General features: G+C 32.0%; 2 long non-coding RNA genes across 3 annotated transcripts; one reads left to right on the top strand and one right to left on the bottom strand.

Moving 5' to 3' along the window:
- LOC143082164 (uncharacterized) lies at positions 1-14,725 on the bottom strand. 2 transcript variants are annotated; one of them, XR_012980307.1, is made up of 4 exons: positions 14,585-14,635; positions 5,549-5,624; positions 2,804-3,214; positions 1-147 (listed from the first exon to the last, which is right to left on the bottom strand). It is a non-coding gene; the product is annotated as an uncharacterized LOC143082164 (long non-coding RNA). The 2 variants fall into 2 exon arrangements; XR_012980306.1 differs by having other exon boundaries at positions 2-147; positions 14,624-14,725.
- Positions 14,706-27,335, top strand: LOC143082165 (uncharacterized). The gene is made up of 3 exons (XR_012980308.1): positions 14,706-14,816; positions 25,018-25,143; positions 27,005-27,335. It is a non-coding gene; the product is annotated as an uncharacterized LOC143082165 (long non-coding RNA).
- The last annotated feature ends 37 nt before the right edge of the window (positions 27,336-27,372 follow it).

The following is a 27,372-nucleotide window of genomic DNA, read 5'->3' as shown; positions in this document are numbered from 1 at the left end:
CTACAAATCATAGTACATGTATACATATGAATAAATCTTCATAGCATGTGCAATGTTTGTAACATATTCAGTTGGAATTATTACATATCAATATAAATTGATCTGCTTCTTTACTGATGCCTTGTTTGCTCTTCCTTTCACTCCTGCCTATAAGAACAAAGTAAATTAACATTTAATAAAATATAACAAAAACATTCTATTCCGCTGAACATGCTAAAAGTAAATATTAACTGTGAAATCAACAATTTTGATCATGTTGATAGGTTGAGACTATAACCATTTGACATTTATAACAAAACTTCTTTGCCCCCTCTGACCATTTTGATTGCCTTAATTGTCTGATGTTTAACACAATCACAATGATCATAATGTACATAATGTTTCTGAAATTTTTTATCACAGTCTGCACTGTTAGCCACTAGTCCAATGCCCCAGACTAGTAAATATTGATTCGGACTATTGAATATTTTCAAAACTTTATAGAGTTATAAAGGCACAAGTTTTGATATTTAGTGTCCGTACTAGTAGATAAAAACATTTTTGGCTCAGTCTGTTATCAATAAAGATAGTATAGGCAATAAGTTTTCAAAATTATTTAGTGTAAAGTTGTGTTCTTTTCCCTTTCTTCAATTGAATGTTCCTGACAACCTGCATTCTTTTATGTTTACTTTTTTTCTTTTTAAAAAGACTGATCGAGATTTACAAGGGGAGCAACATTGAGTTTGCATGTGGCTTTACCAAGTCAAGACCATTCCTGTCATCTAAAGTTGTATCTTAAGGATGCATGAGGGTATAAAAATTCAGCAAAAATTTAAACATTTTTTTTTTCATTACAAATTTTATTTCTTATACTATTAGAGGTTAATATATGATATGGTACAAACATCAACCAAAAAATCTATTTGTTTTGGCCCCAGATGATTTTTGAAATGTTTATACCACTGAAAAAGCTCTAAATTATCTCCCTTAGATGAAAAAATGCCATTTTTTGGCATTAAAATTGAAACATCTTTTTCAACTCATGGGTGACTTATATTTTTCATTATTTTTTCTCAAAACAAGCTGTACTAAAACTCAACTATTGTAAAATTTAAGCAATTTCTGTAATTAAGTTCTTTATATTTTGAAATTACATGTTTTTCCTCTTACATTTTGTCCTATTACATGTTTTAGTTCTACAGTAAAAGGTACTTAACAAAAAATACATGCTTCTTTCGAAGGCAGATTGTGAGCTTTAATGAACGGTGACCCTATACTTTTATTTTCTATTTAAGTATAGGATATATAAAGTTTATTTGTAGAAAAAAAATAGCAAAATTCTATGTTTAAAAACAAAAATTGTTTTATGCCTGCAATCCCCCTTAAAGCTTTTGTTTTGGGGAATTTGGTGTTGACAGTAGATGTTTGTGTGTTTTTGGTTATTCAATTCTACAATCACTTGTTGATCATTTCAAGACAGTTGACCTATACAAATATGATGAAACCTTTTCAACTGATTTTTATAGTTTGTTCTTATGTTGTGCTGTAACACCACTGTCCCAGGTTAGGGGAGGTTTGAGCAACCAAAAATTTGTTTAACCTGCCACATTCTCTGTGTGCCTGTCCCAAGTCAGGAGCCAGTAATTCCATAAGTCGTTGGTTTACTTATGTTATACATTTGATTTTCGCTACTTGTTTTGTTGTAAATTATATAAATTAGGCCTTTAGTTTTCTCAAATGTTTTTGTTCATATTTTTTCTTGTCGGGACCTTTTACAGCGGACTATATGTACAGTACAGATTTTTATCATTCATAAGGGTGTACAGTTACCTAAAACTGCTTATATCCACTTTATTCAAACTTTGGTGGATAGTTGTCTCATTGGCAATCATCATTATTTTTATATAAATATACATGATATAGGTCAAAACTGCATCTATGCTATTTAGTTATTTTTTGTGTTGTTCATGTTGTTAGAGTTTCGTTTCATCTGTAATAAACAGATAAAAATTCTTGAAACAATATATGTTTTATCTATATGAACATCATGGATAATTTATTCCTTTCAAAATTCTGTGAATAAATAAATGGTGAATGGGTCCATGGGACACAGATTATGCCCCTGCTTGCATATAACATTTTAAGGGGTCATAAATTAAGAATGGTAAAAGTGACACACAGTACCCAAATGAGTACTTGATCTGAGTTTTGTGGTTATAAGCATTGTGTATAAGTTTCAGTACATTTGGTTAAGCAAACTTAAGTTTATAGTGAACTAAAACGATTCGCCATGTGCACATGATATCTCCATCACATTTTCAAAGAATAAAGTTCAATAACTTCTTAATAAAATTGAGAATGGAAATGCGGGGAATATGTCAACAACCCGACCAAAGTGCAGACAACAACCAAAGTCCACCAATGGGTCTTCAACAAAGTGAGAAAATCATGCACTATAAGTGTTTCTCTTTTTTCTTTTTTTATATAGAATAAACCTTTGGTTTAATGTGTCAAAGCTGGTTGCACACTAGTAATTTAAAAAAAAATAATAATAGCTTACTGTTGGGTGTGATCCAAGGCTCTGTACATGTGTTGAAGACTGTACTTTGACCTATTTATAATGGTTTTTCTTTTACAAATTGTGACTTGGATGGAGAGTTGTCTCGTTGGGAGTCATACCACATCTTCTTAAATCTAATATTATGTACAAACATACAAGGATAAAACTAAATGCCCCCACCGCTATGACGGGGCATAACAAAATGCATATACATTTGTATATATAGAGCATCAGGACTCTTATAAAGACTGAACATGACAGTACCTTATTCTGTATTCTTTCATCTTATCCCTTATTGCTGACATGAATTTTGGTTCTTTATTTCTTTTACTTCCAGGCAATTTTGGTATGAAAGCACCATATTTCAAGCTAAGTGTACCCATGGTTTGTCCTGGGCGTATTTTGATAAAAATGATAAATGTTGACTGCATCTTTTGGTGTCTTTCTTGTAAAACAATAATGCAAAGCCTCTGTGTGTTGTTTAAATTTACAAATCATAGAAATTAACCAGTAACATATATTGTATTATAATTGCACTTCTGAAATAATCCTGACCAGTGACTGTACAGTTTCAGCATATTTTCCTTTGTTCTTAATTTTTCTGATATTTAGCTGAATGCAGGATCAATGAGAGTATTCATGTGTGTGGCCAACAGGTACTTACAATCAGAGAACCTGAAAAAAAATTATCTGTTGAGTTCTTGACTAGTTTCATTTATTTATCCATTAAAGAGATAGAGCTTTCTTAGAATTTTGAAAGGTCGAAGCAGTATAATTACTTTAATACACTAAAATATGTAATAAACAAGAAGTAATTGTAACAGGATGCTGTTACGAAATCTCCCAAACAAAGCTCCCATAACTAGCCATTTCCATGGTCCCATATTTTATTAGATTTGTTTTATTATCCCATACAAGAATATATAAGGTTTAGAGGTAGGGATCTCTACTGTTTACAAGTATTCTAACAAAAGGGTGTGGGGTAACCCCATAGACTCCCCCTATATTTGGTTTGATTTGTTAAATTGTTCCATTCAAGAATATATATGGTTTAGGGGTAGGGATCTGAACCGTTTACAAGTTCTCAAACAAGAGGGGATGGGGGTAGACCTGAAGGACTTCCCTTTTATTTCATTTGATTTGTTTAATTGTCCCATACGAGAATATATATGGTTTAGGGGTGGGGTTCTGGATGGTTAACAAGTTTTCAAACAAGAGTGGTGGGGGTGAACCCCAGAGAAATTCCTTTTATTTCATTTCATTTGTTTAATTGTCCCTTGCAAGAATATATATGGTTTAGGGGTGGGGATCTGGACCATTTACAAGTTTTCAAACAAGAGGGGGTGGGGATGACCCCTAGGGAATTCCCATTTTTTTCATTTAATTTGTTTTATTGTCCCATGCAAGAATATATATGGTTTAGGGGTGGGGATTTTGATCATTTACAAGTTCTCATACAAGAGGGGTTGGGGGTGACCCCCAGGGACTTCCCTTTTATTTTATATGATTTGTTTTATTGTCCCATACAGGAATATATATGGTTTAGGGGTGGGGGTCTGGACGGTTTACAAGATAATAGCACATTCTCAAATTGAAAGGGGTGGGGGTTTCCCCTAGGGACTCACCCTATATTTCATTTGATTTGTTTTATTGTCCTGTGATCATTTCTGAAGACTGCATGGGTTTATCACTTACAGTTTTCAAGTCATTTGATTTTTTTTTTAAATAAAATCCCATAGTGTTCTAATGTTAACCCCTCCCCTCTTTATGCCCCATAACATACCCCTTAACAGAAGGGAAGCTTCTATAAAAATGCTTGTTTTGGCCCCTTTTTGGCCCTGAATTCCTAAACTTTGGCCCCATAACCCCTCAAATGAATCATAACCTTCTACGTGTGGTCTCAACATTGAGGTATAATTTCAGAGCAATTTAAATACTTGTACACTAAGTTATTATCCTGAAACTAGAAAAATGCTTGTTTTGGGCCCCTAATCCCTAAACAGTTGGGACCATCATCCACAAAATTGATCCCAACCTTCCTTTTGTGGTACTTTGAACCTTCTGAGAAAATTTCATTAAGATCTAATCACTTAAACTAAAGTTATTATCTGGAAAACAATGTGTCTTCGGACGATGACGACCACGACATCATACCATTATACAATCCAAAACAAAAATTTGGGTCGTACAAAAACATAATAGATTATATACCAATATGTGAATTAAAATATTAAGGTACAATGTAATGTATGTGCCTGTTTCAAGTCAGGAGCCTTTAATGCAGTGGTTGTCATTTGTTGATGTGTTACATATATTTGTTTTTGTTCATTTTTTGTACATAAATTAGGCAGTTAGTTTTTTGTTTTCTTGTTTTACATTTTTCATTTGGAGGCCTTTTATAGCTGACTATGTGGTATGGGCTTTCCTCATTGTTGAAGGCAGTACAGTGACCTTAAGTTGTTAATTTCTGTGTCATTTGGTCTCTTGTCGAGAGTTGTCTGATTGGCAATCATACCACATCTTCTTTGTATAAGCATAAATCAAATAAAGTTAAATACAACTTTTAAAAGTGTTGACAATGGTTGATGTTAATTACATTTCTGATATACATGTATCAGATTTTCTTGAGGAGAATATCTAAAATACATGATTTTATGAGGGCTTGGATCCCACTGACATGTTTAATCCTGCCATCTTCTGTGCTTGTCCCAAGTCAGGAACCTGGACAATCAGTGGTTGTTGTATGTTGCTGTGTAGCATATATTTGTTTTTAGTTATTTTATTTGTATATTAATATTAAGGTCATTCGTTCTGAATTGTTTTACAATTGTAATTTCAGGGCTTATATATATGACTATGCAGTATGAGCTTTGCTCATTGTTGAAGGCTACACTTTGATCTATAGCTAACTGACCGACGGAGGGACAGGTGTAAAATAATATGTCTGTCAACTTTTTCCTTACAATTTCATACATTTCCCATATCATTGACTATTTTATCATTACTTACATCTGTCCATTATTATGCTGTCTTTTAGGTCACATTGCATTTCAAGCTGATGTTCAATACTTGCACAGTTGTACACCTAGAAAAAAAATCTGCAAAATTAAGATAAAACAGTCTTGTGCAACTGTCACACTAATTTAGATAGACAATCGTGTGAGTTTCTAACAGAAAATTTACATCACATCAATGAGAAATTGAAAAAAGTAAATAAAATTATACATTTGTCGCTATCGTTGTTGATGTTACATGAGTGATTTATCTGCCTTATTTTTACATGTACACAAATCAGTATCCAGGAGAATGGTAAATATATAGAGGCTCTGCATCCACCCCCTGAAATGTTCTGCTCTTAAGGAAACCAGGTGCTTTTTCTAAGTAAGGAAAGAGTTTATAAATTACCCATCATGTCCTCACATCTAATTTATAAAAGATATATATGATTTTATTGATCTTTGAAATGTGTATCAGAGTGAGAACTTCTCAATGTTCATTTTTTGGGGGAATATTTAAATATTACCCTAATTTTATATTTTTATTGTCTTTAAGTAAGTAACTGAGACAGTACTGAGAATAAAAGTTTTATATCTCTTCATTTATATCCTGGGGGATTAAAACCCATGAAATTGAAATTTTTCACACATAATTGACTAATAGTAGTAATTGGGAATGTAAACATGTAATAATGTTTTCCCAGTAGGCAGTTTAACCAAACTTAAGATAGACTAGACATAATAAATCTATTATACTATATACACAGCATGCACAGGACATGTGCTCCTATCATAATGATGAACTGAGTCCATACTGTCACTGAGTGTCCCTTTAACAAATAATGCAAAGTTACAATTTTTCTATTTAGATTCTGTGACTTTTTAAAATTTTAAACATTCTTATAGTTTCCTTGAAATAGATATATAATTGTTTTATACTTAATCATCTGTAAATTTTTTTATTAATGAATTTTTTTTTAGCTTAACTGATTAATCAATATTTAGGTCAAAAGGCTTTTTACCTTGATGATAGAAGCATGTCTAGAAATTGCTTCAGATTACTTTTAAGCAAATAGAACAGTTTTGAACATTTAAAAGGTCCCAAGTACATGTAAATATTAATGACACACATTTTTGATGACCTATAATGTATTAAGAAATTTTCAAAGAACATACATATATATATAGCTTAAAAATAAAAAGCACAAACAAGAGTGCAAACGCTGAAATGTCTCGCCTTCTTTACTAATCATTCATATTATGTTGATAGACCTAAATATAAAGCTTTATTACAACTGTCACTTAAACTCAACACTAACCAAGAAAACGAAACATTGATCAATCATGAATGAACCACGAAAATCAGATCAAGGTCAGATGAACCATGCCAGGCAGACATGTACAGCTAACAATTCTTCAATACAACAAATATAGTTGACTTATTGCTTATAAATTAAGAAAAACAGACCAAAACGCAAACACTAAACACTCAGCAATGGACCGTGAAAATGAGGTCAAGGTCAAATAAAACCTGTGTAACAAACATATAGATCATAAAATATTTCCATACACCAAATATAGTTGACCTAATGCATAAGTATTAGAAAAATAGACCAAAACTCAAAAACTCAACTTTGACCACTGAACCATAAAAATGAGGTCAAGGTCAGATGACACCTGTCAGCTAGACATGTACACCTTACAATCATTCCATACACCAAATATAGTAGACCTATTGCATATAGTATAAGAAAAACAGACCAAAACACAAAAACTTAACTATAAACACTGAACCATGAAAATGAGGTCAAGGTCAGATAACACCTGCCAGTTGGACTTGTACACCTTACAGTCCTGCCATACACTGACCTATTGCTTATTGTATCTGAGATATGGACTTGACCGCCAAAACTTAACCTTTTTCACTGATCCATGAAATGAGGTTGAGGTCAAGTGAAAACTGTGACGGGCATGAGGACCTTGGAAGGTGCGCACATACCAAAAATAGTTATCCAATTACTTATAATAAGAGAGAATTTAACATTACAAAAAACTCTTAACTTTTTTTTCAAGTAGTCACTGAACCATGAAAATGAGGTCAAGGACATTGGACATGTGACTGACGGAAAGTTCGTAACATGAGGCATCTATATACAAAGTATGAAGCATCCAGGTCTTATACCTTTTAAAATATAAAGCTTTTAAGAAGTTAGCTAATGCCGCGGCCGCCGTAGCCGCCGCCGGATCACTATCCCTATGTCGAGCTTTCTGCAACAAAAGTTGCAGGCTTGACAAAAATCACGTTATAAATAAAACATTGTTTCTGTTAGCACTTTCACCGCATCTCCTAGAGTTCATCAGACAGAACTGTTATCGTTACTAGTAACAACTTGTGACATTACCTAATAGTAACATCATGCGGTAGTTTGTATATATAACCATGATTACGAAATCTTATTTACGGACCGAATTTCACTTCCTATTTAAAGTCAGCTTATACAGTTCAAGAAAATAGGGTTCCTTGGCTTCACATGTAATTTTATCTTCGGTCCACATCTTAAACTAGAGGCTCTAAAGAGCCTGTGTCGCCCACCTTGGTCTATGTGCATATCATTATAAACAAAGGACACAGATGGATTCATGACAAAATTTTGTTTTGATGATGGTGATGTGTTTGCAGATCTTACTCTACTGAACATTCTTGCTGCTTACAATTGTCTCTATCTATAATGAACCCATGAATCTATCCCAGTAGTTAAAATATTTTGTAAAATTTTACAAGATTTACAAAATTGTTAAAAATTGACTATAAAGGACAATACATATAACTCCTTAAGGGGTCAAATGACCATTTTCATCATGATGTTGACTTATTTGTAGGTCTTACTTAGCTTTATATTATTGCTGTTTACAGTTTATCTCTATCTATAATAATATTCAAGATAATAACCAAAAGCTGCAAAATTTTCTTAAAATTACCAATTCAGTGGCAGCAACCCAACAACAGGTTGCCTGATTAGTCTGGCAATTTCAAGGCAGATAGACCTAATGAACAAATTGAACTAGTCAGATTTGCTTTAAATGCTTTGGTTTTTGAGATTTTAGCTAAAAACTGCATTTCACCCTATGTATTATTTTTAGCCATCTTGGTTCGTCGGGCAGGTCATCGGACACATTTTTTAAACTAGATACCCTAATGATAATTGTGGACAAGTTTGGTTAAATTTGTCTTAAAAGTTTCAGAAGAGATTTTTGTAAAAATTACAATTAAAAATTTATGAAAAAATTGACAAAAGTTGACTATAAAGGGCAGTCACTCGTTAAGGGGTCAACTGACCAATTTGGTCATGCGGACTTTTTTGTAGATCTTACTTTGCTGAACATTATTGCTGTTTACAGTTTATCTCTATCTATAATAATATTCAAGATAATAACCAAAAACTGCAAAATTTCCTTAAAATTGCCAATTCAGGGGCAGCTTGACGACGGCACAGACGATGAGAAAAGCTCACTTGACCTTTCAGGTCAGGTGAGCTAAAAAGGGAAATTTTCCCTTTCCACATTGGTCAAAATGTTCCTGAACATGGAGAGTTTCTAATTGACGGGTCCTTTATCTGCTGTCACTTTGTGAACTCTCACTTTATCAATTGGCCTATTGGTTTGACCTATGTACTTATGATTACAAGTGGGACAGGTTGCACAATAAATATTTTTTTATGATTTACAGTTCATATAAAAAAGAAGATGTGGTATGATTGCCAATGAGACAACTGTCCACACGAGACCAAAATGACAGAGACAATAACAACTATATGTCACCGTATGGCCTTCAACAATGAGCAAAGCCCATACCACATAGTTAGCTATAAAAGGCCCCGTTCATGCTTTAATTTTGGTTTAATTGCTGTGCCTGATTTCAGAGTTTTACTTTGTCTCACTTCTAGCATTTAGCAAATTCCACATCTGGGATCCCTGCATTTTTGTATTTCTTTCACCTTCTCGCATGTGTACTGAATTTTGTTCATGTAAGAAGTTTCTTCAGATTTGGTGCTTGTGGTTCCCAATAAGCTGTGATCCATTGACTAGATCTTTTAATTTCTTTAATTGATTCAGAATAGGTAAAAAAACCTTAGCAGAATTATAATGATCAGTGAATTTTTTATTATATCCCTTTAAAGGACACCTTTCACTGTGAAAAAGTCCTCTTATCGAAAGTCAACCTTGTAGGACAGAATTTAATAGTACTTTTTCATGAAATAATGTCCAATTGAAGAACACTTTTTCACAGCATCCGATAAATTAAAATAATATTATAGGGTTATTGCATGAATATTGGGGAATATTGTCTAGAGTAGAATTACGTTATTGCACGAGATTGCGAGTGCAATCAAATATGTTCTACAAGGGACAATATTCCCCAATATTCATGCAATAACCTTATTATTGTATAGCAATATAATATTTGAAAGTTAAAATTGGTTTAAACGAAGATTCATGAATTTTGAAGATTTATTGCACACTTAAATTACTTTTGGTTACTATCTGTGGGAAATATTATATTGCTATGCAATAATAATAGTTAGCAAGTCCAGAGTAATGTTTTATTGAACAGTTTAAATTATCACTGTGTTGTCTTGTTTAGAACATGGTTTTGGCAAAGTTACTGCATACAATCTTAAAGAGAAAATTTGTTATTCTTTGTGAACTTTTAAATTTGTGGTTCACCTAGGCCTGTACCCATGAAAACCACGGAAATTGATATCCAAAGAATATTAATGAATCCACAGTAGATAAAGACATTCCATGACGTCATGAATTTTGAAGATTTATTGCACTAGTGCAATATTGGAATTTATTGCACGCTATATATAACCTTTGGTTACTTTTTTTTGGAAATATTATATTGCTATTCATTATACATAATGACATATTGTTTCTTTTGTGCATGTTGTATAATATTGTTAAATGTCGATTTATCTGAATAAATATTGTTTAAACTAAACACTTTATAAAAAATATCAGACAATTTTAAAACCAAAACAACTCTTTCTTTCTTTTCATCTTCATTCCCAGCAGGGATGGGGGAAACAAACAATCATTTTTGCATGGCCTGATCTAAACTACCGGATAACATTGTAAATTGCACTTCAGTAGACTCTTTCAAATCTTCAATTTCAAAGCATCAATATTAACTCAATTACAACATCTTACTTTTGTTGAAGGCAGTTACTATATGGTAGAATAGAGTAGAAAAAACAGAAAAAAACGAATAGAAAATAGGGGTTGTATGCAAGTAAAGCTTAGATTTTTGTAAAAAAAAAAAACAGAGACTTTTAATTAGGTTGATCTATTACAGATTTTCATTGTGATTAAGTCACTAAAATAAGTATTATGTTAATTATGCCAGCATTTATTGTTTACAAAGAGTCCTACAGAACTTTAAATTAAACTAGAACACACCTGTGATATCGCGGGTCCATGACTGAATTAAAGTATATAACTATGCGCAAGCCTTATTTTAGTATTAGTATTGTCATCTGATAAAGTCATGCCGATTATAAGATACACAGTTTTCTCTGCTTTCAAATCTTTCTGTTTGAACCCGTCGAATTGGAACTTATCAATTATTGGTAAAATTAATTATTTGGAAAACAAAAGGTCCTGGAATGGAGTATTTTTTAATCAACAGCATTGTCCTATATTAGTTATAAATAAAGTTGAATTCTTTGATTCGCTGTTTTACGTCATGCCCGCTAACAAATTGAAAACTGTACCTACAATAATGTATACGCCTTATTTTTAGTCCAGATTTTTAGTATTCGTATTGTTATCTTAGAAAGTCTTACTGATTAAAATACTACAATAGGTAACAATTTAGTAGTGTCAACCCTGTGATTATGACCTGTGTATATATATAGCATATTAATCCTGAATACACCGTTTTGTGGTGCGCCTGTCAGATAAGGTAATAGGTAATAGGTGAATATACTATTGGTATCGGTATCTGACTTGACCCGGAACTTCTTAATTAAGGAGGCTCGCGGGTATAAGATTTTTAGAAAAAAATTATAAACATTTATTTTTCATTACAAATTTTATGAATTACCTTTACTAGTTGCTACTTTATCATATGGTACAAAAATCATTCCAAAAAATCAATTCGTGACTTTTAAAATGTAGATATCATTGAAAAAGCTCCAAATTATCTCCCTTTGGTGCAAAAATGCTATTTTTTGGCATTAAAATTGAAATATCTTTTTTAAATCATCGGTGACCTATATGTTTTATTGTTGTTTTCGAATAAGCTGTACATAAACTAAATAATTCTAAAATTTAAGCGATTTCTGTAATTCAGTTCTTTTTTCATTTCGATATTACCGCTATTTCTCCTATTAGTTCGGTTACACGCCATTATTCCGACAGCCCATTAGTCCGACAGCCCATTGGCCCGACAACCCATTAGTCCGACAACCCAACAGTCCGACAACCCATTGCTTCGACAGCCCAATACTCCGACAACCCATAAGTCCGACACTTATCAATTCAAGTATCAGGGTAAAATATTTTTTGTCTCTCTGTATTATTACGTTTATGTAATAGCATATTTTAAGAAATAACTCCGAATATATTACATAAGACTAAGGTAGTTCGAATACTTTCTATTATATATTCAATTCGAAATCTGTATATAGAATAGAACAGTATATAGAATAGAACAGAAAAGAATATTTCATTTTCCAAATAACACAGTCTATAAAGAGCATACAAATCATAACCAACCAGTGATGGTGCGAGCTACTGGTGAGACCCCCCCCCAAAATATTTCGGTAAACAGGAAATTGTTGAGATGTGAATCTAAAAAAGCATCACACAGTATATCTGACTTATATAAACCTTGAAACCAAATTTCAGAAATCATTGTATTGTAGTTTCTGAGAAAAATGTGACGAAAATGTTCAACTTAGCTCTCATGTAAAAAGTGTTCGGTAAACAGAAAGTTGTTGAGTTAAGAATCTGAAAATGCATCACACGATAAACCAGACTTCGGACGGTCAGACAGAGGTAACACAGTATACTCCCCACTTTTACGAAGCGGCGGTATAATGATTGGGTCAACATTAAGACATTACAATACTAATTTATACTAGTTATATTTTTCACCATAAGACTCAGTCACAATATGAGCCAAAACAAAATAGGAAAAAAAGAACTAACACATTGATATGAAACAACAGTCAGTATCAAGACCTGTACTACATAATTCAAATGAACTAATAATAAAATCATAATTTTTCCAATAAAAGTTAAGTTTTCTTGTGTTAACATCGAAGATTAATCATGTTTATCTAACTTTTTAAAGTTCTGACAAGTGCTAGAAATATGCTGAAAGAGTTCCTCACTCAAATTATTATGAAGGGAGCATTCGATTGAAAAATGACGCTCATCTCAACCTATATCAGCTGTACAATACGATTTTTTTAGTATCTGGCATTTTCTATTCCTAATGTAATGGGTGAGCACCGATTCTTAATTAACATATCAACTACCTTTCTTAAAATCATTGATATCTAAATATTTTTCTCCTTGAAACATAATGAAAAATAAATGTCAAGTATGCCACAAAACACATACTGTACTTAAAGTTTTTACAACTAGATAATTTGAGAAAGACACAAGCGTGACAAGAATTTCACACATTGTCTTAGATTTTTTACTAGTTGTTATTGACTCGTTCTATTTTTAAAAGCAGTCATTTTGAGTTGACTGTTTGTTTCTTTGTCATATATACAGTCCCTGAATATCACTTTTCCTCATGAATATTTAAATAGAAGTTGCCGAAATGTTCATGTCCATGATACTTGTTTTTCGTAATAAGTTTTGTTGTAAATCATAAATCCTGCACCTCCCCCAACCATTTTAAAGGAGGGATATTTTTCCTAGATTTTGAAATAAGCTTGGGATATAAAATTGGTATCCCTACAATATATATTGAGTGTCATCTCTCAGACTATGTCTGATCTATCGTTTTTGGAAGTGACTTGAGGTTGTCTCAGTATTTCGTGGATTCACATTCCCGAACATGATACCGTATTCATAAAAAACACCAGGCGAACTAGAACATCACAGACTGACAGTTGACACACAAACGACGAAATGTAAACAAATAAATACGTAAAACGAAAGAGGGTCGAATGTAAGGACTTAGCAGTAGCAATTAGCATGTGTATCAACTCCAATATAATGAGACAACTATCCCGCATGGAAAGAATAATAGGAATCAAAACGGACAATCCCAAATATTGAAGAGAACAGAGTTGGTCTTTTTAAAGAAAAATTACCAATACACACAAGAAAGATGCATTGTCGGAGTAATGGGTTGTCGGAGTAATGGGCTGTCGGAATAGTGGGCTGTCGGAGTATTGGGCTGTCGGAATAGCGGGCTGTCGGAGTAATGGGCTGTCGGAATAATAGGCTGTCAGAGTAATGGGCTGTCGGAATAATGGTTGTCGGACTAATGGGATGTCACCATTAGTTCAACAGAAAAAAAGGACATTAACCAAAATGTATGCTTCTTTCGAAGGCAGATTGTGAGCGTAAATGAACAGTAACCCCATTTTTTTATTTCATTTTTCCATTAAATTAGTATAAGATAAAGTTCATTTATAGAAAAATATAGCGAAATCCTATATTAAATTAAAAAAAATCATTTAGACCCGCGAGCCCCCTTAAGCCAAAGGTGTACTTGAATAGGTCTATATTTGGTAGTACATGTATTGTTTTAATGAATAACTTTATTTCTGAATTTTAAATTGTTTTTTTTTAAACTGTGTAAGAGAAATTATTGCTCTATTTAATAAGCATTGAACAGTTGACATTATTGTGGTCAAGCAAATGACAAAAAATATTCTGAATCCAGATTTTCCTCATACCTGTCACTAGCTGTCAGGTAACCTAAGGATTTCCAAACCGAAGTGGTTCGTCTGAGAAAGGTGGAATTTACAGAATAGGTGACGGGTACCAGGTCTGTGGATGAAACAAACATCCTCACCTTCAAACTGTTTTTTTTAGTTCAACTTCTACTACTTACAGTCAGTGATCAACACATGCAGTGCGATAGAAGAACGTCTGTTATCCAAATGCAATCAGGGAACCAGTTCAGGTAAGACAAACTGGTTGTGACCTTGAACTTGAAGATGCAGAGCTTAAAATTCTGAATGAAAACTTGACAGTACGGCGGTAGCCTGTTGTTGAAATGATTTCAATATATATGGTCCTATATGGTAAACATTTAGTTAAAACAAATGTGAGAGTATAATTTACGTTTAAAGAGGGACTAGTTTTTTGGTTTTTGTTGTTCTTTTTTTTTTTTTTTTTTGGGGGGGGGGGGTCATTTAGTGTGAAGTGGGTGGTAAGGGTGGTGGTGCTTGCACTGAATAAGCATGAAATAAGACATAATTTCACGTTAAAAGTTTTCTGTCATCATGTCATGAACGGTGCACGAAAAAAAAATTACTTTGGTGTGAACCTTTTTTCTGACTGAGTCGCTGCTTCTTGTATATATATTAACTTTACGTTTGACTTGATATTCCCGATTTAGTATACACATTTATGATATAATTGGTTTACAGCTTTTAAAAAAGTATTTCTTGACAATCCCTGCAAATTTAAGCGTTTGAATTTTACAGGAGATTTAATTATGCAAAATTTATAAGCATTTGAAAATCTTGTAAGACAGAACGTCAAATAAAAAAGTTAAAACACATAGAAACTAAAATAAAAACACGACAATCACTTCGCACAAAAATAACCATTTACCATCCTCTGTCTCAGAAAGGTATAGATAAGCGACCTAGCTACCAATTGGTTTTATAGGGGTCTAGGATGAAAAATTTTGTCCTGCATTCTATTAGTTGTTATGTATTTTTCACTCTATTTTCGGTCCTGCCTTTTTTGTATGAAAATTGAGAATGGAAATGGGGAATTTGTAAAAAAGACAGCAACCCGGCTACCAGAAGAGCAGAAACCATCTGAAGGCAACTAATGGGTCTTCAACATAACTAAAAACGAACAAAACTTCATATTGTATATATATGCTCCAGACCATATGCATGAGTATTTGGATGGTACACCTATATTCGTGTGGTCGGACCATATGTGTATGGTCACACCAATATTTATGAGTGTACTCGTACAGTCTAGTTAGGACTAACTGGCCCCTTTATGTATTTGGACCATAGGTATTAATTTTAGACAAACATTTATCCAGAAAAGCGCTTTGGACGCAATAAATTATTAAACGTGTTGTTTTCAATTTTTTACATCACTGCATGGGTCGATACCTCTGCTGGTGGACTATCAGTCCCCGAGGGTATCATCAGCTCAGAAGGCAGTATTTCGGAACTGACATGATTTAACAAACTTTACTAAAATTGTCGGTCTACAAATTTTGAAATTATTTAGAAACTTAGGTTTTAACTCCCTCAGGCAAAGTTGGCTTTAGACATGTTAGATGAATTTGGCTATAAATTTTAGGTATTTTTGACATATAGCTCTTCAATGGTTTTGGTACTTATACATCTTCGGAGTTCAAATGTTTGGCTTTGAGCGTTCCTGATGAAGTTAAATCCAGAAAAGTGCTTCGGACGCAATAAATTATTAAAGGTGTTAATTGTTTTCAATTTTTTTTTGGATCAAAATCTGTTATTGAATATATAAACACACAAATTAATATTATGACAATTAGATGAATAAAGTGAAATATATCATCATATCACCAACCCTAATAATCTGGAAACAACTATTTAATATTTTAGTAACAAAGCTACCTTTATTTATTCGTGCACTAATTTTTGATGCATTTTATTATATTTTCTCTATGTGTTTTCAAGGGATTTTGTATAGTTTTTGACCAGTATCTGTGACGTTTTTGAAAAGTTCCTACATCTTCTAAAATATTTTCTTCCAACTTTATGTTTATTCTGATAACTACAATTTCAGCCAGCATAATTAAATCTCCTGTATAAACTGACATGCTAAATGCACAGGAGCTTAACAGAATAAAGCTGTGATTTATAATGATACTGTTCCACAACATTTTAGGGTCAGACAAATTTAATGCTTGATTGGGAGCAATTATTTGTGGTCACTTAAACTGAAGAAATTTATTGGCTTTAATTGATTGACCATGTGCAGCTGGTAAGCACATAATCAGCTGATTTACTAAAACAACATTGATTACCTTGAATATTATAATGGATAGAGATAAATTTTAAACAGCAATAAGGTTCAGCAAAGTAAGATCTACAATTAGGTCAACATGACCAGAGTTATAGTCTATTTAAATATTTTTTTGGTAAATTTTTATAATCTGAAACTACTGGTCCAAATACATGAAATACAATACAATACAATATACAATATGGAATCAAAGGAGTAGGAGCAATGAAGGTCATTTTTTTTCCGATCTAATTTTGCCTATTATCTTGAAAACTAAAATAGATAGAGAGAAACTTTAAAAAATGCAAAAATGATCAGAAAAAATACTCTTTTGTGTTTGGATCAAGAGCTAAATAAGATTATGAAGATAGAGAGAAACTAAACAGACTTCATTGATCAGCAATATATTTATGATACAATTTTTTTTTTATTAAAGATCTATTAAAAAACATACACATGTAAGATCATTTAAATCATCTGAAGAAGGTATGCACATGTATATATACACCTCCTCTAAATTTAACCCAACACTGTATCGGTTATAAAAAAGTTAAAGGATAAAATCGTGCATTCTTGATATCAATAAATCGAATGTTCAATGTTGACAAATCGTTATATTTGATCTGTCAACCTATAAATATTTAGGTATACTAAGCAGGAAAAGGAAAAGAGAAATAAAATAATATTAGAAAATTTGCAAAATTGATATTAAAATGAGTGAAAGTTGTATAAATAAACGTACAACTATCCTAAGACCATCATAAGACACCTCTCGTGTAGTCCTAACTTTATTACCAATATAAAGAGATGTCCCAATTTAGGACCGCTTTGTGAAACCCACATAGGACTAAGATATGTTGTAAGACCATCCTAAGACATGTCTTAGTCCTAAGACAGCTTTGTGAAACTGGCCCCTGCACTTTATCATGTTTATCGGACGCGTTAGACCACTTGACCACCTGGGCTTCACAAAAATAAAGCTTTCCGATGGCCGGGTCCCTTTGTTTCCTAATTTCCTCCTCAGTTTTTATTAAACGTTGTAATACAGTACATGATATATATAAGGCATGAACATCGGATATATATATGTGTTAGTCAAATGGGTTTTGTTAAAATATACTTTTTCACTTTTTGGGTCTTTTGGAAAATGTTGTTTGTGCTTCTATAACGAAATTTGTTTTACATGCACACATATAAAAATTGCAGTTTTTATCCAACACAATCATAGGTTTGAACGTAGTTTTCAATTTAGATTTGTATATACATGTCCATGTATATATATATATATGTCAAAATATTCACTTCAAACTATCCTCAACCATGCAGTTATTTCAAGACAGCATTACATTTCTATATATAATATATAGTCATAATATGCATTAATTAGGGAATGATGAATTACTGTTAAACTTCAAACCCACTGTTGTTGAACTTTTAAAGAAATATGCGATAGAGAATTGTTGAAATTATCTTTTTATATTATATTACTGTAACTAAACTTCAAAGTAAAATTAATTAACTTGCCATTTTCTTCTTTGAACTGTTTTCCTCCACTGCATAATCAGGTTCTTCACAAAATCACCACAAAAACAATATTGTAATAAATTGAAGAGTTATAAGAGTAGCACAACTATGTGTGATTTTCAAAATAAATTTATTTTGCTCTACACATTTTATGATGTCCAAGTAATGAGGTCATGACATCAATATAAATCCATATAGTAACCAATGAGATAAAAGAGAAATTTATTTAATGTCTTCCTAAAATCTTTGGATAAAAACAGGTCACATTTACTTGTACAAATGTACATATTGTGTGTATGCTGTACTTAAATATAAAAACACCAGTAAATGTTATACATATATATAATACTCTCACCACATTCAATGTCATCAATTCAATGGACTTAATTAAGTATAATGGGAATAGGTCTATTAGTGTAAATAAAAGTGAAATAATTAGAAGGATTAGAATACACATGCAGTATATGTTCCAATGACATACAGGGATAGAATTTTGAGAAAAATTTATTGTAAGTAATAATTTCATACTTAATGCCAATAATTGTTTATTTCTATGTTTTGTGTATGGTCTCCTTAAAGTTTTATTATGAGGAGGATTAAGGGGGTGGGGCTAATGGGTAATGCCCCCCCCCCCCTTTTAAAAAAAAATTTGTTTGATTAATTTATTTCGGGATCAAATCACTGAAGCATGATTTAAGCGGGTCCCTTTTAAAAAATTCTGGATCTGCCACTGCATACCACAGACATATACAGAAATTAAGGATGTTTTATTATTTAAAAAAATTCTAATATATCTATCAATTAAAAAAATATTTATATTGATATAAAATCAAATCAAATCAAATCATTTTATTGGTGTAAAATCCAAATATTGGATTGTTACCAAGACAAACATGACAATCATTACAAACATATAATATCTAGATTTAAACAACATTCATATTCTTATAAGACTATATATTCAAATGTTTTGGAGGAGGTGATACCTTTGCAAATTTGAAAGTACAAGTACAAACAATCATATATGCATGCATGCATTAGTGATAAATTTAATAATCTGTCACCTAAGGATATTTGCCTACAGATGTTTTATGTCTCACTGTTGGGCATCTAAGCCTTTCAGTATCAAATTAGTTTTTTGCCCCCAATTTCATGGTCCACTGAACATAATTATAAAAATGATAGTGCTAGCTATAGTGGGTCATCTGTTTACTATGGAAACATTATTGTTATTGATTTAAGGTGGTACCTAACACTACAGGAAAATTGTCTTGAAATAGGGCCAGGCCTCGACAATAACGCTTGTCTGATTGTCCGGTACCAGAGGTAAAAAAGGTCGGACAAGTAAAAGCTATACCAAGCTTGTCCGATGGGACAAGTAGAATCATTCTGCAGAAAATAAATTTTAATCCAACTTTGATGAACAAAGTATAATTATTAACAAAAAAACAAGAAAAGAAGATTTGTTTGACATCTTTCCTTTTTAAACTGAAACTAATTGAAACTTTTTATTTCTCAAGACCCCTCAGAATTGCAATCGATAATTTAAAACTGGTTCTTTGTCAAGTACTTTTAACAGGTAAAAAGCACACTTTTCTCGGAAACCAGTCTTACCGATCCCATTCAACCATGCGCTTTTTATATAAGGTAACTTTAAAAGACAGTTCGTCACCAGCTCGGAAATGATTCGGCTCCAAGTTTAATAGACAGTTTGGCAAGGCAGTAGACATTTCTGGACCAAGACAAATCAGAATCTCTTTTCCTAACTTATTTTGTTGCTTTATAATAATTAATACCAATGTCCATACCGTATTTTTTAAATAAGAATGAGGAAATTATTTACTATAAAAATCATCAAATCATGTTTGATCTTTATGTAGAAAAAACAATACTTGCAGTGTGCACAGTGACCTATAGTTGTTAATTTCTGTGTCATTTGGTCTTTTGTCTCATTGACAATCATACCTCATATTCTTTTTATTGATTGCATTTGAATAAACTTTTTTCAACTTTTAAAAAAATAGGATAAAAATCTAATCAGTGTACATTTAGAGGCCAATCAGATGGTGCCTCATGTTCAAAGTATGATGAGACTTTAGCATTGATAAAAACTAGAACCTAAGTCCTGTGACACAACTAAATTCAGTTGTTCATGGCTCAATAAATTTCATTCGGACAAGTAAGTTTTGGTATGTACTTGTCCTACTGGACAAGTTGAAAAAAAAGTTATTGTAGAGGCCTGCAGGGCACTTCCATGAGGCCTCTTCCATGAATAATAAGCATGATAGGTAGCGCAAGCCAATAACTTTGAGTAATTTTTTTCTGACTTTTTTTTTCTAATTTCCTGTATTGTGCTATTAAAGAAAAAACTTGATCCTAAGTAACTCTAAAAGATAACTTTTTGAAACAGTAACAACACATTATTTACTAAATGGAATCTATTATATGGCCTTCTCTTGAGTGAAATACATGTATAACAACTGAATTATTTGGATTATGAAGCACCTACATCACCAAATTCTTGTGGTGTCTTAATTAACTGTATATGAATGGTGTTAAAAATATATTTCTATTTGACTGTTGCAATGTTCTTCTTGACATGTTCATGATGTTGTTTCTTGAAGTATGTGAAATACTTATTTCCATGTGTAAAAAATATTGATCCCCCCATTTTGAATTTATAAAAAAATTTGAACCCCCCTTTTCCACACACAGAAAAAAACTTGATCCCCCCTGTATTTTGACCACCCCACCCTCCCAGATAAATAATGATAAGTCCCTTTAAAAAAAAGTGTTATAATTACGTTGTGTTGTCAAAAGAATACTAAGCTTCTTAATGATCAAAATTAGTGTTAAATGTCAAACTGCTATATAACCAGTGTAATTTTTCTGGCAAAACGGTTGGTTCAAAATTTTTGAATTTTTTATATTTTTGTTAAATACTTTGACCAAATTTTATGAAAATTAAACGAGCTAAATAATTTTTAGTAAAAGTGTTGGGTACCACCTTAAATGATCTTAAATGCAAAGTATTAAGAATTAAGTTTCTGAATTGCACGAGTTGATAATTGCCTACAATTTAAAATTCAAGAATTTTGCATACAAGTATGCCACTTAAAAGTATATTGTATTTGACCTGGATGAGAGTTTAGATGAGGTTTACAAAATAGAGAATAACAGGCAAAATGTACAGAATAAAGGAAAAAAAATAATAAATAGGGAAAAGAAGGAAAACTAAAACTAAATAAATATTAGAGAATAAGTGCTGAAATGAAATTTATGTAAAGAATAGAGATTAAAGAAAAACAATCTAATATACATGTATTAAAGAATAAAGATACATGTAAAAATTGTATACATAACAGGCCCGTGTCAGGAATTTCCAATGGGGGGTTATTTGGACTCATGAACTCAACTTTAACAGTCACAATTTGAACAGAACGTTGACTTTAACAGTGCTTATTTGGTTTCAAGGGGGGTTCATCTGAACCCCCCTGGCTACGGGTATGCATAACCCCTATCTCGACCTTAATAAATCAAGCCATATTAACACATACATGACAAATACTCTGATAATTTAGTTTAGGTCAGACAGGAATTTGTCTGCAAAAGACTCATAAGTAACTCAATTGATCTCCAATAAAAAAAAAAATTAAAGGCCAAATAATTTACAAAATTAAAAACTTTGTCTTTGATAATCAAGAGAAAAACTGAGAAAGACATGATTCATACATAAAATACACAACTTAGAACCTCAAATTAAAAAATTAGAAACAGTCAGGGGCATTACTTAAACAAGCAATATTTTTAAGTTACTTATATATTTAAGTAATTTTTGTTTTTGAAAATAATAAAATTACTTAATAGAGTGATTTTAAATTCTAATAGAAGCATAGATTAAATGTAGTTTGAATAAGTTATTGTATCATTTTCTATAAAAAAAAAAGAATTTATAAGATTTTAGAAGGAGTATGGAGATAAAGGTTTAAATTAAAAATAATGACAAATTACTTGAATACGGTAAGTTGTTTTATACATTTTTGAAAAAAATATAGTAATAACACTTATTTAAGAAACACATCATGTAGTTTATTTGGGTTAGCAGTTAAAAAGAACTTGAAATCTTAATTAATTCACAAGTATGTATCTATTTATATCAGTCATTGTGTCAGTCTATCTTCAAGATTTTGGAGGAAAATGATAATTTAATAGTCCCAAGAGACCAACTTTGACCCAGAAGCATCCATGGGTATGAAAGATAAGTGATATGAAGTGCGTCAGTATGTTAATTAGTGTTTCAGAAGGATTATATTTCATGGGGAAAAATAACCAGATGACTGTGAAAATTTGTTAAAGCTAGTAAAATCTGCATTATTGGACATCTATAAAAATAATATTTAGAAAAGTTACATATATAAGTAATATTTAAAATAGCCTCGTTTTCAACATAACTTAGCTTGTATAGGTAATTTTAATTGTCACTTGTTTAAGTAATACCCCTGACTGATAAATGAAACTGGTTAATGTTATAATAGAGCAAAAAAGTTAGATTGTGTGTACAGTACATTATTAGACTTGCTACATGTTCCTTCCTAATTTTTTTTTTTTCAATTTTGCCCCTTTAACATTTCACTGCTATAACTAGGAGATTACCATTATACTGACATCTGCAGGGGCAATCTGTAGACAGGCAGTTATCAGCAAACATATAAATTAGTAAAAAAAAAAACAGATAGGGAATTGTAGCAAGTCGAAGTACATTATATAAACACTGTTTTAGAGATGAATTTTATTTCATTTATTTTCAAAGAATTAATACAGACCCATTGCATGGTGGCCTTTGGCTTTTGTCTGCTCTATGGTCGGGTTGTTGTCGCTTTGACACATTCCCCATTTCCTTTTACAATTTTATCATTATAGAAAGAGGACAATAATATACATAAGATTAAGAATTGAAATGGGAAATGTATCAAAGACACAACAACCGGACCATAAAACAAACAACAGCAGAAGGTCACCAACAGGTCTTCAATGCAGCGAGAAATTCCCACACCCAGAGGTGTCCTTCAGCTGGCCCCTAAACAATATATATATACTAGTTTAGTGACAATTAATGAACACCATATTAAGCTCCAAATTGTACACAAGAAACTAAAATTAAAAATAATACAAGACTACATGTAACAAAGACCAGAGGCTCCTGACTTGGGACTTGGGGACTTGTATGCATACATATATTTTGTCAACCAACCATTATAGAATCCTGGCACTTACATTAACAGAGTGCTTCAATATATATGTAATACCCAACTTATGATTTTTTTTTCTGTTTGTCAAAAGTTTTTTTTTCTTTTTAGCTCACCTGACCTAAGAAAGAGGCCATCTGAGCTTTTGCCATCCCTTGGCATTAATTGTTGAATCATCCATTGTCTGGTGTACACTTTTTCATAGATCTTCTCTTCTGAAACTACTGAATTAATTCATTTTAACCAAACTTAGGCTAAATGGGTATATATTTTGTAATAATTAGCTCACAGGGATCCTTCAAGGGCCCCATGTGAGCTTATGCCATCACTTGGATTCTGTCTTCGTAAACTATTTAAAAAATCTTCTCCTCTGAAACTACTTTAAACTTCAAACTTTAACTAAATGTTCCTTAGGGTATCAAGTTTATAAATTGTATCCGAAGTTTTGATCCATCAACAAACATGGCTACCATGGCTAAAAATAGAACATAGGGGTCAAATGCAGTTTTTGGCTTATATCTCAAAAACTGAAGCTTTTAGAGCAAATCTGACATTGGGTAAAATCGTTCAATTGGTCAAGGTCTATCAGCCCTGAAATTTTCAGACGAATCAAACATTCCATTGTTGGGTTGCTGCCACTGAAATTGGTAGTTATAACAAAATTTTGCAGTTTTTTGTTTTTATCTTGAATATTATTATAGATAGATGTGAACTGTATAAGCAGCAATAATGATCTACAAAAAAGTTGATATGACCAAAAAAGTCAATTGACTCCTTAAGGAGTTATTGCCCTTTAAAGTTAAATGTTAGAAGGAACTTTTTAGTTCATACTAATTATTTTATAGCTGTTTAACTAATTCATCAATGTTTCTATTTCTTTTGAATCCTATTGATAGGTTTTTATTGATTTTGTCACCAATTGTAGAATCTGTTTTGATTAGATTCCGGTATTTCCTGAATACTGTTCGAAGTTTTCTGCTGAAGAATTCGAATTATTATTCGTACCGATTGATATATTGTATCTATTTTCAACTTTGTTCTTTTTCTAGACATAAATTCATAGAAATTGATCCAATATCCACCTATTTAAATAAGGTGAAAATCATAACTCTGTCCTGATTTCATAGACAGAATTTCATAGAAATTAATATCCATTAGTGCAAATCACAATTTAAAATTAATGTGCCTTTAAGCAGTTCATGTGTAAAAAAAAATGCTTAGGATGTTACTGTGGATTCATTTATTTTCATGGGTATCAATTAAAGATTAAAGAATTTTTTGTATATTTCGCCGATATTTGTTTTTTTGGTTTTGTCAAAGTATTTTTACAACCCGATGGCAAATTTTTAATTCGTTTAACATTTAACATTTAAATTCGTGGTTCAGCTGTTTCCACCAAAACGCCAAAACTGGTATCCCATGAATAATAATGAATCCACAGTAAATATTTTCAGCATGAATGATGAAGTTTTATGTCATTCTGTTCTTATTTCAGATTGACATATCCATAGGACATGCAGTTACCCTAGACCATGTAGACAAACAGGAAGAGAAAGGTCTCTGTGAAGTTCTCTGTGAAGTTCAAGGTCTTTCTTAGTCTAAATATGGGAAGATGTGAAAGGTAAGTTTGAAAGTTTGCAAGTGTGCAAAAATATTTCTAACAAAATGTGCTGTTTCACAAATAAAATACTCTGTGTCGTAGACACTTATGTAGCAATTGCAATAAGGCCACTATATTGGTGTATGAAATGATTGTAAGCTGTATTTGCCTGACCGGTTAAACTCACCCATGCCTTCATTTTCATGCATGGATCATTTATCATGTTTATGGATCAAGTTTATCTGATAATTGAAAATAGCGTCAAATTTTCAGACAAGTAAAGCTGGCTTAAATGTTAATTTCTGTCATTTGGGCTCTTGCTGAGAGTTGTCTCATTGGCAATTATACCACATCTACTTTTTTAATTGACATTTGAATTTTGCATTTTATATATATATACATATTACAATCACACAATAGCTGGCCAATTGTTAATAAGCATCCATGTTCACAAATAACTTCATTTGTGCAATTAAGGGACATGCTAAGGAAGACCTTTTTTATGCCCCTGCAGTAGTTTTACCCTTGACCGTCTGTATGTACGTCCTTCCATACCTCCCAAAGTTTGTTACCGTTTCCTAACTTCAGTTTGCCTCAACCAAATGTTATGAAACTGATACACAATGCTTATTACCACAAAACACAGATCAAGTTTGAATTTTGGTTGCATCATGTACTTTAACCGTTCAATAGTTATGCCTCTTTACAAAAAAAATTGCTGAATTTTTCTATTCGTTTTCTAACTTTAGGGAGCTACCATTTGATTTTTATGGGGGGGGGGGGGGGGTGGCTAGGATGAAATTTGAAAAAAATAGGCAGGACAGGAGTTTTGAGTAAAAAAAAAGGCAGGATGAGACACTTGCAAAAAAAAAAGTCAGGATAAACTAAAAAAAAAAAGGCAGGACCGAACAGAGTGAAAAATAAAAAGGCAGGACAGAGATTACAGCTAAAAAAAAATGCAGGACAAAATTTTTCATCCTAGCCCCCCCAAAAAAATCAAATGGTAGCTCCCTTAGTTTGCCTCTGAACCAAATGCTATGAAACTAATACACAGCAATGCTTATTTCCACAAAATACAGATCAAGTATGAATTAAGGGACAGGGTCACTTACCTGTTGTTCAGTTATGCCCCTTAACAAATGAAAAAAGATGCTTATATTTGTAGTTTCCATTCTCTAACATTGGTTTGCCTCAACTTAATGCAATGAAACTTATACACAATGCTTGTTACCACAAAATACAGATCAAGTTTGAATTTTAAAGGGGGTCACTTTAACTTTTCTAAAATTATGCCTCTTCACAAATTGAATGATTGCTGAAATTTTCATTTCCATTCATTAACTTTAGCTTGCCTCAACCAAATGCTATGATATTTTAAACAATACTTATTACCACAAAATACAAACCAAGTTTGAATTTTGAGGTTGTCACTAAATTTTCTAGAGTTATGCCCCTTTGAAAATGGAAAAATTGCTGAATTTTTGTTTCCAATCTCTAAATTAAGTTTGCATAAACCAAGTTTTATGGAACTTATACACAATACCTATTACCACTAAATCAGATCAAGTGTTTTTGGTAGAGTCACTTTTACTGTTCTTCAGTTATGTCCTTTTATAACTTTATATGATATATGCAAGCAGGGGCATCAACTGTGATCCATTGATACATTCCCCATTTAATTTTTTGTTTAACATCGATTTTTTTTGGGGTGTCCAAGCCGATAAATTAGAGTTGAAATGGCAATCAAAACGCGTCTTTTTTGTTGTTAGCCCTATTGAAAACTATTGTACAGCATTTTGTACAGAGAGGGAAACAAACTTTGTATAGTAAAAATGATCAACACCATAAGATCTACTAATAAGTCACATCCTTTTCTTTGTAGGATACATAGAAATCTTGAAGGACAAATTGGTGCAAGTCTTAAAAGGCACAGATTTGAAGATAAACAATAGAAAAAGAATGACAAACATGATTCAAAGGACTGCAGACTTCCTGATATCTATCGAACTGTTCTTTTTGGTATAAATGTAATAATGCAATATCAACTTATTTGTATAGGCATACATCCTGTAAATCTTGTTGGTGCCTTTTAAGCTCCTTAAATGCAATCACTATTAAGTAAAAATTATCATGATTGTAGTTCTTTATTTGAGTTTATTAGTTGACTAGCGCGTAGTAATTGCATATGTATGCATTATCAGATACCATACCTTTCAGCATCTTAGTCTTTTTAATTTAGAAATAAATTTA

Source organism: Mytilus galloprovincialis, chromosome 7 (genome assembly GCF_965363235.1).
Source record: "Mytilus galloprovincialis chromosome 7, xbMytGall1.hap1.1, whole genome shotgun sequence".
NCBI lineage: Eukaryota > Metazoa > Mollusca > Bivalvia > Mytilida > Mytilidae > Mytilus > Mytilus galloprovincialis.
Note: the sequence above shows the minus strand (reverse complement) of the source record. Positions and strands in the feature narration are given on the sequence as shown.